The sequence below is a fragment of the Anabrus simplex genome, chromosome 3, assembly GCF_040414725.1.
Source record: "Anabrus simplex isolate iqAnaSimp1 chromosome 3, ASM4041472v1, whole genome shotgun sequence".
NCBI lineage: Eukaryota > Metazoa > Arthropoda > Insecta > Orthoptera > Tettigoniidae > Anabrus > Anabrus simplex.
In genome coordinates, this window is record NC_090267.1 from 81,890,158 (window position 1) to 81,904,539 (window position 14,382).

The 14,382-nt window shown below is 37.3% G+C and overlaps 1 protein-coding gene across 3 annotated transcripts in view; it reads left to right on the top strand.

Annotated features, from left to right (window-relative positions):
* The window catches only part of LOC136867033 (CAAX prenyl protease 1 homolog), a 121,149-nt gene that overhangs the window by 64,111 nt on the left and 42,656 nt on the right, over positions 1-14,382 (top strand). The window lies entirely within an intron of this gene.

Genomic DNA, 14,382 nt, shown 5'->3' on the forward strand with positions numbered 1-14,382 from the left:
GCATTCAAGTAGGGCTTGGCTCAATAGTTGTTTTTCCCTTTAGTACCGTAATGATTGGTTTAGGTACGCGTTTAGTTGTATGAATGCTTGAACCTATCATTTGATTCCGAAGGCGCCATTTTGTGACAGAGAAGACTTGATACCACAAATCCACGCTGGTCATCTTGACTGGTGCTGCCATCTGTCACTTTCCTAGGAACTAAACCTAATACAAAGTTTCGTCATTTCTACTCTAAATTACGTACAAACGAGAATCCAGTATCAACATGACTGAAATTGCAGGGCATCGTTCAAAATTAATACGTAAACGGATAACTCATCAATCAAATGCCACACACTTCATAAATCAGATAAATACGTTCGATCATTCCACACCTGTTGACAAAATAGAGCATTTCAGTGAACGTTTACACGAAGCTTTGGACAACTTACTCGCCTTAGATGATTCCATTCAAGATCTGCTCGATGACGTAGAATACAATGCAGATACAATAGCATGTGACGAGTACACAGACAAGAGCAAACGAGCTATTAGAAGGGCGAAACAACTTCTGGAGCAGAGTCAACTTGGAAATAGCACGAATCTGATCAAAAATTAGATGTATGGCTTTTCAGGCGTTTGCTCTATTAACCAGCATTATGCATTATCAGATTTTTTATATGCTCTATTGGTGGAAAAATATCTAATTCCCTCCATGGGAACTTAGAATTTCCAATAGCACGAATGTCGCCACCCAATCTTCTACAAATCCAACGGTTCACAACGTTGTCCCAGAAGTCAGGTTACCAACGATAAAATTACAATCTTTCACGGGAAAGATCGAGGAATGGTCCCGGTTTTGGGAACAATTTGAGGCATCCATAGACAGAAATCCATCAGTCTCTGCCATAAATAAACACGTCTTTCTGCACGGATACTTGGAAGGGGAACCAAAGCGGCTAGTCAACGGGATAACCGTTACAAGCGACACATGCGAAGAAACTGAGCAGATTCTGATATCACACTATGGGGATAAAAATAGAATTATCCAATCACATCTAGATTTCTTAGAAAATCTTGAGGTTGCAGCTTCAGAGAGCCCGGAAATACTAAATAATACGTACATCGAATGTCACAGGCGAATTCAAGCCTTGCGAGCATTAGGAGAGGACGTGGACCTATACGGAAGGATACTCGCTCCTAAGCTACTGCGTGCCTTTCCGGAAGACATCTGTCGCCGTTGGCTCATTCACGCCAAAAGACACAACACGCAAGAAGAGAATCTCTCGAGACTAATGGAATTCCTTAATGAGGAGGTCAAAGGTGCTATCAACGCACAAAAAATACGGGGAGATCTTTTTCCTGCAGCACCTCACATACTTACAGCCGCTGCTTTTCAGGTGAACACAAAAGCAAACAATGCTGCAAGAAGAAGCAAGCGAGAAACGGCACCGTTTTGTGTGTATTGTGGAAATGAAGGACACTGGAGCCAAGACTGTCAACAAATACAAGACACCAAGGTTAGAACTGATAAACTTAAGATGGCAAAACGTTGTTTCCTGTGTCTCAGGAAAGGTCACAATAAGGATAAGTGTTTCAAACGAGGAAAGGCATCCTGCAACCAGTGTAAGGGTCTCCATCACATATCTATCTGCAGTAAAGCAGACACCCTGCCTTCTTCCGTGGGCAAAATGGAAGTCACCACTTCTAACCTCACATACCTTCAGACTATTCGCATGTGGATCAAAGGACCGACAGGAAAACTGAAACTTACCCGTTGTCCTGGACACTGGTAGTCAGTCTAGCTTTATTCATCATTCTCTGATAGATTCATTGGAACTCAACGTTAATCATAGCCAGACATTGGAGTTAACCACCTTTGAATCACCTTCTAGGACTTTAACTTCAAGAAGGAACGTCTCATTTGAAATGATGGGATTTTCGACTAATGCTCGTATTTCAGTTGGTGCTTTCGAAAGTCACAGCACCTATACACCACAACCGACGCCACCGCATGACATAACAGTCCTGGCTTCACTCAACAAACTCAAACTAGCAGATCCGCAAGGCGCAGACCACTACTGGAAGATTGTAACTATGAAACAACCAATGAGAGTATCCCATTCTCTTGTTCTACTGCCTAACATATTTGGATACGCCGTTAGCGGAAACAGATCCGGCATTACAGTCAACCAGATAATGGTCCATCATATTTCATTGGCTGTAGGAAATCTCCGATGACAGTGTACGTCAGTTTTGGGAGTTGGAAACCATCGGCATTAAGGAACATCAATGGCGAGCACTATCGCCCAAGGATCATGCTATTCTCCAAGATTTCCATAACACTTACCATAAGGAAGATGGAAGGAGAGTTGTCTCGCTACCTAGGAAAGAGGGCGTTCTCTTTTCCTCCAACTTCACCACAGCAGAAAGGCAATTCTCATCAGAAAATAGACTACAAAGGAATGATGAGTTGAAGTCCATTTACCACAAACACATGTTAGATTATATACGGAGAGATCAAGTAGAGGCTGTTCCTCACAACAACTGTTCTGGGGATGTGTTTTACCTACCTCACCACATTGTGAAAAAATCCAATGCGAGTAGCACAAAATACAGAGTCGTCTTCGACTCGTCCTTCCATGAAACAGACTCTCCATCACTGAACGACGCACTGGAAATGGGCCCTAACCTGTTACCGGAAATTCTAGGTACATTGTTAAGGTTTAGAAAACACTCCAAGGCAGTTGTATGCGACGGCCAACAAGCAATCCTACAATTAACACTCCACGAGGATGATAGAGATCTTACGAGATTTCTATGGTATCATGTCGAGCGGAGGGAGGACGGAACCTGTGACACATCAAACAAGCTGATATCCTATCGCTTTAAACGCTTGCCCTTTGGACTGACATCTAGTCCATTCCTCCTGTCGGCCACTATAAGGGAAACTGCCACACTGAATCGGGACAGATATAGAGTTGCATCAGAGCTAGTTAACAAATCTATGTTTATGGATGACTTCACTGCAAGTGTTAATGATGACTCAAAGGTAATCGCTATATATCAGAAACTCACCGCGCTCTTACAACAGATCAAACTCCCACTCTCCAAGTGGGCAAGTAACTCGAAACCGTTAAAGACGTTATGGCACAAGGAAAAGCTGGAGGAAAGAAGAATGACGTCCGTTCTGGGAGTAGACTGGAATACTGTTGAAGATTGTCTCTTCACCAACAAGGAGAAGATTGCTAGCCATCTTATGCACAAACCAGCAACCAAGAGAAACATTCTTCGTGCCACCACCCAGTTCTACGATCCTCTTGGACTTTTTGCACCAGTAGGAATTGTTTCTAAATTAATCTTTCAGGACACCTGGCTTAGGGGTTTAATTTGGAAGGAGTTACTACCTCCGGATATAGGAAAGGATTGGCATTCATGGATTAGCAAACTTCACTTCCTGTGATCTATAAACATCCCCAGATGGATCGGGATGGGGCAGACAAATCACGAATCACATGTGCACGTATTCTTTGATGCCTCTGAGAGGGCATACGGAGCAGTTATTTATGTAACGTCAACACAGGACTATACCACACCCGCTTGCATAGTTTGCAGCAAAAACAGACTAGCACCAGTGAAGAAGGTGACGCTTCCAAGATAGAGTTGCTCGCCGCATTTAGAGGCACACGCCTCCTGTGTTATTTTTGTGAGGAAACAAGTTTCGACCTCAACAGGCCCATTCTGTGGAGTGATTCTACAGTGACGTTGGGATGGATAAAAAATGACCCAAACAAATGGAAGACCTTCGTTCCCAATCGTGTAACAGAGATAATTAGCCACACAACTCCCATCCAGTGGCGACACTGTCCTGGAAACCGAGACCCCAGTACGCATCACTATTGTGCTCACCAGGGAGTTCCATGGAAATGCATCGCGCCACGGGCGGCTTGGTGGGGAGGATTCAGGGAATTTAGAATTTTCCATTGAGATGGAAAGATCCAAACAATCATCCTACGCCAGCCAGACGGCTCCAGAATCAGTCGACTGGTGCAGCTGGTAGTTCCTCCGGAAATCGACCAGGTTGGGGAGCAGATGTGACGTACTCAAGGGGATACCGCACGTTGTCTAGTTGCAGTTATTGTAACGTCTATGTATGTGTTTATGTAGAGTCTAAGTCTAGGGGATTATTAATAAAAGGAGACTAGCTTGTAATAAACACGGTGTTGTTACTCCACACCATCCTTTTAAAGAAAATAACTAGAAGTCAAACAAATAAAGATATAAATGTAATTTCCTTTGCATTTTGTACATACTGTAAATGATTAGTGCATATAAATGTGTACTCACCCTAATTGTGAATATCCACATTTCGCTCCTGATGGTATTCCAAAAAGCACCTCATCCTGCACAGTGGTAGATTGCACTGCTTACATTTGAATGTTGTTTGTTTGCCTCTCCCTATTTTTAATTTGTAAACACAAGCACACACTTTGGCACGGCAAGCTATCTTCACAAGAGAGTGAAATAATTTAGGGGATGGACAGCCGATAGATAAACTTCTTTTCCTGCCCGTACATTTGCGGGTCGTGACGTTCTCCATCAGATGTTGCAGCAAGTTGCGCTGGAAGTTCAGCTGTTTGTTTCCATGAGCTGTAGGAACTGGTTGGTTACTCATATCATAAAGAATGAAACTGTCCACAATGCACATATTCATCACAAAATGAAAAATGAATTTCCACCATTTTTTGGACGATCGCCCAACCCCGTAGTATTCTCTTTTCTGATCACTGATGTCCACGCCACCCATATGTTTTGTGTAATTTATGACAGCATGAGAACACACAATTTTTATTTCTTCATTGCCTTTACCAGTTTTTCGTTTCACTGTACCATCATTCACATAATCTGAATTTGTTGACAGCATAAGAACAGTACGTTTATCTTGCCAGACTGTTGCTGTTACACCCACATTTTGCATTTTCCTACATTCTCCCCGCTTGAGTTTCAGTTGTGGAGGTTTCCTAAACTGATCAGGCGAACCCTTTCTATTTACCCTCGTTGTCGCACAGATATAGGTGTTATGGGTTAGCAATAATTTTATCAGTTTTGCAGAACAGAAAAAGTTATCAAAGTAACCGTGATGCCACTTTCCCCAGTATGACTCTGTCAGGTGTAAAACCACCTGCTCTCCTAATAATAAATTCTGGTCCCTAGTTTCTTTCTTCCCCTTGTAAATCTCACATTTCAGAAAGTAGCCATTTCTACAATCAGCGATACCCCATGCTTTGATACCCCATTTGGTGGGTTACCCTGGGAGGTACTGTTTCAAAAAAAATCTCCCCTTGAAACCTATCATAGCTTCATCTACTGCGAGTTCCTGGCCAGGTGCATACAAAATTCCACATTTTTCGGTAAGTTGCAGAGCTCGTCTTGCTTTTTACAGAATATCGTAATGTTCACTGCTGTTTATAAGGCTACCTAGATGTAAATATTGCCCAAGTTTCCTAAACCATTTCAGTGTCATTGCCTGCCTTACTAACGGGCACACGCAAAAGTCTCCTAGGAAGTAATCGTTTATTTCAGGTAAAACAACCAATCCCATATAAATTAAAACCCCTACATATGCCCTTATTTCATCTGTGTTAGTGTCCAATTATGTGTGAAATATTTCAGTTTAGAGTTTTGGTTGGTTAGTTTCTGTCATTTAAGGTTCAATATTGTGCAAGTTATATCTAATAATACTTGTTCTTAATGATGTACATGTTGCATTTCTCCATCATCATTATCATCACATAGTAGTTTTCACAGGCACAACAATGAAATATAATTTACTTATACTCATGCCAGTTTTTCTTTGTAAATATTCAGCATGAATATTCCTCTGCTCTGCTACTAGCTCATAAAATTCCGATCTCACAAATAATTTAAAAAAAAAAATTTCTGAACTCTCGGAAGGTAAATCGTGATTTGGACTGGCATTGTTTTCTCATATTTTCAGTTTATCAAAACGAATATTGTGACTCAAGGTATCACTAGTAACATTTCTTTGTAGCCCTGTCCCTCGATCACACAGTATTTGTTCACGCTCATGATTCTCGGAATCATTATCACTTCTTCTTCTTCTTTTATGACCACATAGGATCACTTTAGTCAGTCCGTCGTTCAGGTCTCTTTGAAGGGATTGTTCGGGCTTTGCGGTCCTCCCAGTACTTCTTCAGACGCTCCGATCTTCGTGCCCTTTCCTCAGTTGAAAATGTGCGTGGTGTTGGTTTGTTTTGTGTAAGGGTAAAGCGGAGGTTTGTATTCTTGAGTTTTGTATTCAATTTTATCTTATTTTTGGTGTCTTCTGTTGTAAGGCCTATTTCCTTCAGATCCTCTCTTACTTCTCTGATCCATTTACATCCTGTTGTGGTATTTTTTGAGACGAGATTGTGTTGTACTAGTTGTTTCAGAAGTCTCGAGTCCTGCATCCTCATGATATGTCCAAAGAATCCCAGTCTCCTCTTACGCATAGTATCTGTAATGGGTTCTAGCTCTTTGTACACGACTTTGTTAGGTATTAACCGCCACTGTCCATCTTTCTGATATTTTTTGTTGATACAGGTTCTTCCAATCCTCCTCTCAATTTTCTGAAGTCTGTCAGTCTTTGATTGTTTATTCAGGTAAAAGAGTGTTTCTGCTGCATATGTAGCTTCCGGTTTTATAACTGTGTTGTAGTGTTTTATTTTTGTATTTATTGATAGACATTTCTTTTTGTAGATATCCCATGTTAATTTTTGTGCTTTAGCTAATCTATTTGTTCTTACTTGGATTGAGATTTTTTCATTTAAGTTATGTGTTATTACTTCTCCAAGATATTTAAACTGAGTTACTATTTTGATTTTATTACCATTTATGGTGACTTCTTTTAGCTGTGTTGGTTTTTGGGGCATAATTTCTGTTTTTTCAAATGATATTTTGAGGCCAATTTTATTTGCAATGTTTTGAAGTTCTGATATCTGGGTTTTTGCTTCTTTTATGTCCACTGCTAGTAATGCAAAATCGTCAGCAAAACCCAGGCAATTTGTTTTGATTTTTCGGCCAATCTTTATTTTGGGGGGGGGCATTTTCTAAACCATTCCCTCATTACCATTTCTAGAGCACAATTAAATAATAGTGGTGAGAGCCCATCTCCCTGCTGTAGTCCAGTTTTAATTTCAAATGTCTCTGATGTTTCACCCCTAAACTTCACTTTTGACTTGGTATTGGTGAGAGTCAATTTTATCATGGTTATTAATTTGGGGTGTAGTCCAAGGTGTCTTAAAATTTTAAACAGAGATTCTCTATGGATGCAATCATAAGCTTTCTTGAAATCTACAAATGTTATCACCATATCTCTGTTTCTTCTCCTGTTATAGTCCATTATCAACTTAAGACTCATGATCTGATCAGGACAGCTCCTCCAGGGTCTGAAACCTCCTTGATATTTTCCTAGTTCTTTCTCAAGTTGTAAACTTATCCTATTAAGGATGATTATTGAAAATATTTTGTATGTTATGTCTAGGAGAGAGATTCCCCTGTAGTTATTAGGGTCGGTTTTGTCCCCTTTTTTGTGCAGAGGATGAATGAGGGCTGTTGTCCAGTGTTCTGGTAGTTCTTCTTTAATCCAGATAGAGACAAGTTGTTGATGGAGGGCAACTTTTGCTGAGGTTCCTGCATATTTCCAGATTTCCGCAAAGGTCTGATCTTCTCCTGGCGCTTTGTAGTTTTTTAATATATTCAGAGCTTGGTAGACTTCCTTTATTGTGGGGGGATTGATGTTTTCTGGTGATGTTTTTATCGGGGTGTTGGTGTCCAAATGAAGGAGTTCTGTAGGTTCCTCACAATTTAAAAGCTTGTTGAAATGTTTAGCCAGAATTTCTGCATTGTCTTTATTGTTATGGGCCAGCTTACCATCTTCATCCTTCATCAGTAGGATCGGGGGTTCATATTTTTGGAGCTGCTTTCTGAAGGTTTTGTAGTAGTCCCTTGATTTAGTTTTACTGAACTGTTCTTCAATTAACTGCAGGGTGTCCTTATGATGTTGTCTTTTTATTCTTCTTAAGACTTGGGTAGTTTCTTGTCTCTGTTTTACTAGCTTTTGATATTATCACTACTACATTCATCAGAATACAATTCTGAACCACAACTAGAAAGCTCACTATCTCCACTAACTTCTAACATATCTTCAATTTTGCATTCTTTCATACCTTTCGACACAATTCCGTGATTAGATGACATGGTGTGAACTAAAACAAGAATAATCTCTAACTGAAAGACGATGTTTATAAAATAGGTCTGCTTGGGAAATACATGCAGGAAATGCTGTTAACAAGTTCCTTACAGCTTGCTGAGTCAAGGTAATACAGTTTGGTTTCACAAGACCCTTCAACACACAACAACTCAACTCAAATATCATAAAAAGAAAGAAAGGTTCCGCCTAATCAATACTTATTTATTATCACATGTATGATGGAATATCACATGTATAATAAAACCGGTTTCGACCTCTTACAAGGTCATCCTCAGCTGCATTAGAATCCTATGTTATCATTTTGTATTATGCCTCATTCCTAAAAGCTTTATGACATATTCTGAAATTTAACAACATTATGTTGATTACACTTTTGCTAAGAGTTCCAATGTTACAACATGGCTAAAATTATAACAAGTTAATATTCTTATTACATAATATAATGACCCAATATACACATGTCATTATAATAAAATGGATTTGTCTTTTCTTTCTAATGCATAATGTAAGAATAATTTACCATAGGCTTTTGCCTATTCAGTTAAAACAAGTTCCATTCTTATAAATGTTTAGTCATGTATGAGGCGAGTTTTGTTGATATTTGTGAATATTACAGCAGTCAATCTATAAGAGATAAAATGCATCAATTTTATCCACCTGTGAAAAACCTTACGAACACTACATTCAGCAAAGCAGAAAATGAAATATTAAGCAAAGGACCTAAACATAATTGGGGCAATATCTCAATATTACAGAACATCACAACCGCGGTAACAGAAACAGAATTAGCTATACAAAGAATTCTACATGAAATACGAGAAGAAGTCGGGCACGATATTGCAAAAAAACTACCACAATACGTCAGCAAAGTAAAAGATAGCATATCTAATTATAAAGCGAACAAAACGCACATAAATAGTCTTAAGAACAAAGTCAGGCAAGATAATCTCCTTATAACAAAAGCTGACAAAGGTAATACAACAGTAGTTATTAACAAGGATGAATACATTCAAAAAACAAAAGAATGTTTCAACAATGATACATTTCATATTATACGTAAGGATCCCACTAACACAATACAAGGAAACCTCAAAAACACACATTTTTTGCTAACCGAAACAGAAGCAAATAATCTAATAACAATGAACCCCCAGCTACCGAATGCAAAAGCTCTTCCTAAAATTCATAAAGAAAACACACCGATGAGACCATAATAAATTACAGATCTAGTCCTACATATAAGCTTTCCAAATATATTCAAAAATTTCTTAAAAACCATTTTTTTCAAGCTAATAAAAGCATACGTAATTCAATAGACTTCTGTAATAAAACAAAAGATTTACAGTTAGAACAATACCACTCCATAGCCTCTTACGATATAACTAATATGTATCCAAATATCCCTACTAAAACACTTTAAATATAATTAGAACCAATCTCAAAACTTACAGCAGATTAAGTACCTTAGAAATTGAAGAATTCATGAGGTTACTTGAATTTGCAGTTAATAACAACTATACAACTAAGAATGTTGCATTTTTAAAAGAATGCCTTGCTTATGACTTAACTCCAAAGTTTTTAAATAAATATAATAATAAACACACAAACACCAAGCAAACACGTGATACCGTGAGAAAAACTAATAGAATTTGGATAAAAACCGAAATCAAATTTTTCTATCGTAAAAAACGGATATAGCCAGAAAAAATTGTTATAAAAAAGAAATAGTTAATTTCATTATTCCATTAAACAAAATAAATGCCATAGACACGCATATACAATTTACTAAAGAATCCGAGAATAACTGTAAGTGAAACTATCTTGATCCGACGATTACTAGGCACGAAAAACACCTGACCTTCAAAATTTACCGCAAACCCACTCATACAATAAACACTATAAAAACAGACTCCATTCACCCTAATTCCCATAAAAAAGCTGCATACCATAGCATGATTCATAGAGCATTTAGTATACCGTTATAAAAAACAGACCTTAACGAAGAGCTACAACTAATTCATGAAATAGCCAGAAAAAATGGTTATAAAAAAGAAATGGTTAATTCCATTATTCGAAAGATCAAATCCCGACCCAAAACTACACTGGTGAAACTAGATCAACCCAAGAAAGATTACGAAACTTTCACTTTTAATAACATGTGTATATATTCTTTAACTAATATCTTTAAAAAGCATAATCTTAAAATAGCTTTCAGAACTACACATAATAGTAAGCGCAGCATACATAACACCAAGACAGTTAACAGTAATAATAAATATCTTCAGTCAGGAGTTAATTGAATGAGTTGTAATAACTGCTTTACAAGTTACATAGGGCATACTGGTAGAAATTATATGATCAGATATAATGAACATTTCAATGCCATCAAGCATAATCATTTTTCTGCAATAGGTCAGCACATGCATGAGTACAAGCATAAATTCACGGATATAGGTAATGATTTGAAAATATTAAATACAAATCCTAAAGGTCCTTTGCTTGATATAAACGAAGAACTGTACATAACATTTGATCAGTATACAAACCCCAATTACTATATTAATGAAATAACTGAGAAAACTAATATTTTATTTAATAAGATTATTCCCATCATAAAGAATGATTACCTCAGATTAGTCAACAAACAACGTCATACGCAAGCTATAGCGCAGACAGCGGACATACATGGCTCCGTCCATACACACGCCGAAACTTCCCCCACTCACCCCTCCACCCCCGTCACAACAGGCGACACCAACACCAGAAGTACGAGATACAATACGCGACAGACAGCCAAGCAGCATACATCTCAACCACTCCACAACAGTAAGTATACAGAACTCATACAATAGTACACAACTTATATTCTAAATTTCTAATTCGTTTATTTCGAATTACAGACATTTATCAACATCAACATTATAAGAAAGGAAAGAGCCACCAACAATTACGACCTTGTCATTCAAATTGAACAATTTCCAGAACATCAGCCAAGTCAAACAAGCCAGGTTCAAGTCACAAAAACAAAATTAGAAAGATAAAGCGGTTGAGTTTTACACAAAGTGTATCGGATAAGGATTATGCAAATTCAGACTTTTAACTCGCATGTTCATCAGTCTTTTTTAAAACAACATAAGAATGTGCTGTCACTTGTTAATTTAAACTACAAACAGACATTTGCGTCTAAGCATACTTTGCAATGTTTTAAATACTTTAATGTGTTTATATGTTTGTATAATGGGCAAATTTCACATTATTTCAATGTAATATGTAACGCAAAACAACGCAAGATTTATTGTTATCAACTGTTTTAGACTTTCAAAAGAGCATTTAAGCACGTTCAACCATGTTTGCTAATATTTTAATGTAGATATGTAATATATTTTATTGAGCCATCAGCATATAATTACACTTGATTGGCGTATTTTACTGCTAATTTACTGCTGTAATATTCACGAATATCAACAAAGCTCACCTCATACATGACTAAACATTTATAAGAATGGAACTTGTTTTAACTGAATAGGCAAAAGCTTATGGTAAATTATTCTTACATTATGCATTAGAAAGAAAAGACGAATCCATTTTATTATAATTACACGTGTATATTGGGTCATTATATTATGTTGTAACCTTTACTACGGTGGTTACACAAATAAGTACTAAACACAATAAAGGAGGGAAGTAAGAGCAACTACACACTATCAGAAAACACTATACACGCAGAGATACATCAGCTGGCCTATGGGGATCTCAGCCAACAACAACATAATACGAAATATCAGTAGGGCCAACTAGTGGATAATAAACCAAGAAAGTGGAAACAGGCAGGACCTACCGAGGGCATGGACATGGCTTAGATTGCAGATTCCGAAATAAATTGCCGTGATCCTTAAATTTGAAAAATATTATTTACAAGTGAAATTTTACAAATACATTCCAAACAAAATCCACCAACTTACAACTTACAAACTATAAGCTCCGTGATACACATATCTTAGAGTTTCTTTGATAATGGGCTTCACTACGAGTTTCAAACTTCAAACCAACTATACAACTAGTTACAAATACAGTAGTACAATGCAAGTTAGTAGGTTAAAAGCAATTACAATTTACAGTGAAGTGAATCTACTCCCCTAAAGTCGTACATCAAGTGACACTGAACTACCAGAGGCAAATCCCAAGGTAAATGTATTAAATTACAATCTACGTATTTAGTGAAATAAGAAATGGGAATGCCTCTAAAACAAACAGGGAACCCCAGCAGAAAAGCTAAGGCGTCGTAAATAATTAATTTGGCGAATCTGGGTTAGGCTAGGGCAGACTCCTATACGAAATAGCAACCGAACATTACGGAATTTTTAACCGGAACGGAAAGTAAGAGTGCTTACCCGAAGGTGCGCCATCCCGGAAGTGAGGCGTCGCACACGACGCAGACCAACACAGACTGAAGGCAGATCAGGCCAAGACAAGACCGAATTCTCACGAACGCTGCCTCGCTCACTATATATAGGAAAACTCTGGCCTTGGAGTAGCCAATCAGAATGCACGAGTCCACCCATCCCCTCCTAGATTCACCAATCACAATTCCTACTCCCGTCGCGAACTTTAACTAACATTCTCGAATACACACGTTCGCGAATCTTCCATTTCCAGAATAGTTAGAAAATTCCTTCTAGAAAACATAACCCACAAAAGGCACACACCCTGTTCAACAATTTTCTAGATACTTCCATCTAGTAAGTTCAGAATAGAAATCTACTATTTACAAATACATATGTTACAAATATTACACAGTACAGGTTAGGTCATTACAAATACAACATTATGTCATACTTTACAAATAAAGTTTTCAAAAACACTTTCCACTTCCACTATATTGTTCACCTGTGACAATGTAATAAGAGTATTAACTTGTTATAATTTTAGCTATGTTGTAACATTGGAACTCTTAGCAAAAGTGTAATCAACATAATGTTGTTAAATTTCAGAATATGTCATAAAGCTTTTAGGAATGAGGCATAATACAAAATGCAAACATAGGATTCTAATGCAGCTGAGGATGACCTTGTAAGAGGTCAAAACCGGTCCTATTATACATGTGATATTCCATCATACATGTGATAATAAATAAGTATTGATTAGGTGGAACCTTTCTTTCTTTCTTTTTATGATATTTGGTGGCTATCAATACGGAACAAAAATGAAATTTATAAATCAAGAACTCTACTCAACACACTTCTAATGTACGCGAGGGTGACGAACGCTTTGGAGCATTCAGCATGGCAGGTGGGTGATAATATTCAAGTGCTCTGGAGCGTTAGGGACGGCAAAGAGTTAAATCCTTTAACACTCAAAGCCCAGCCTCCGTAGGCAATATAAGCACAGTAACCCAACACTTCAGGGGATATTAAAAATATGTATAGTTTGTTATTAAAATGAGTTAGGGAAATTTAATGCAACCGGTTTTGAAGATAATGAAAAGTAGCATAATTTTCAATTAAGATGATTGCAAAAATGTGTAGAACTCACAATTATAAGGGTTAGACGTTACCACCTAATCAATACTATATACTGTACCAGGAAAAATGGGTATCAAAGAGCATGATATCTTTCTAAGGAGTGCCTAGTCCTTAGGAGTGGGTACAGAGAGTAAGGATCGCCAGGCAAAATAATAGATATAACTTTCTCCCATTTATTCAATCTATGAAACGTTACCCTATTATATTGCTGAATTGTAGTAATCAAAGATATTTATTGGAAAATATGTTCCAATTCCTACAACAAAATAACGAAAAATTGTGTTAATCGCATAAAAAAATCTTGCTATCCAAATGAGTAATGTTTTTTCCAACCAGTTATGTCCATTATGATTTTCTTAATGTAAAACCATAAAGCATGTTGAAAGTAAGTTAATATTTCACTTTATCAAAATACTGAAGTCCTTTCTACTATCATTTGTCTCCGAAGACCGTAAAAGTAGTTAGTGGGACGTAAAGCAAATAACATTATTATTAGTCTACTATCATTTGTGATTTCAGAGTATTTTTTCTACGTAAATTAAACAAAGTAAATTCTATTATTTCTTCTTGTGAAATTCTCAAAAATATTTTTTGTCATAATATATATA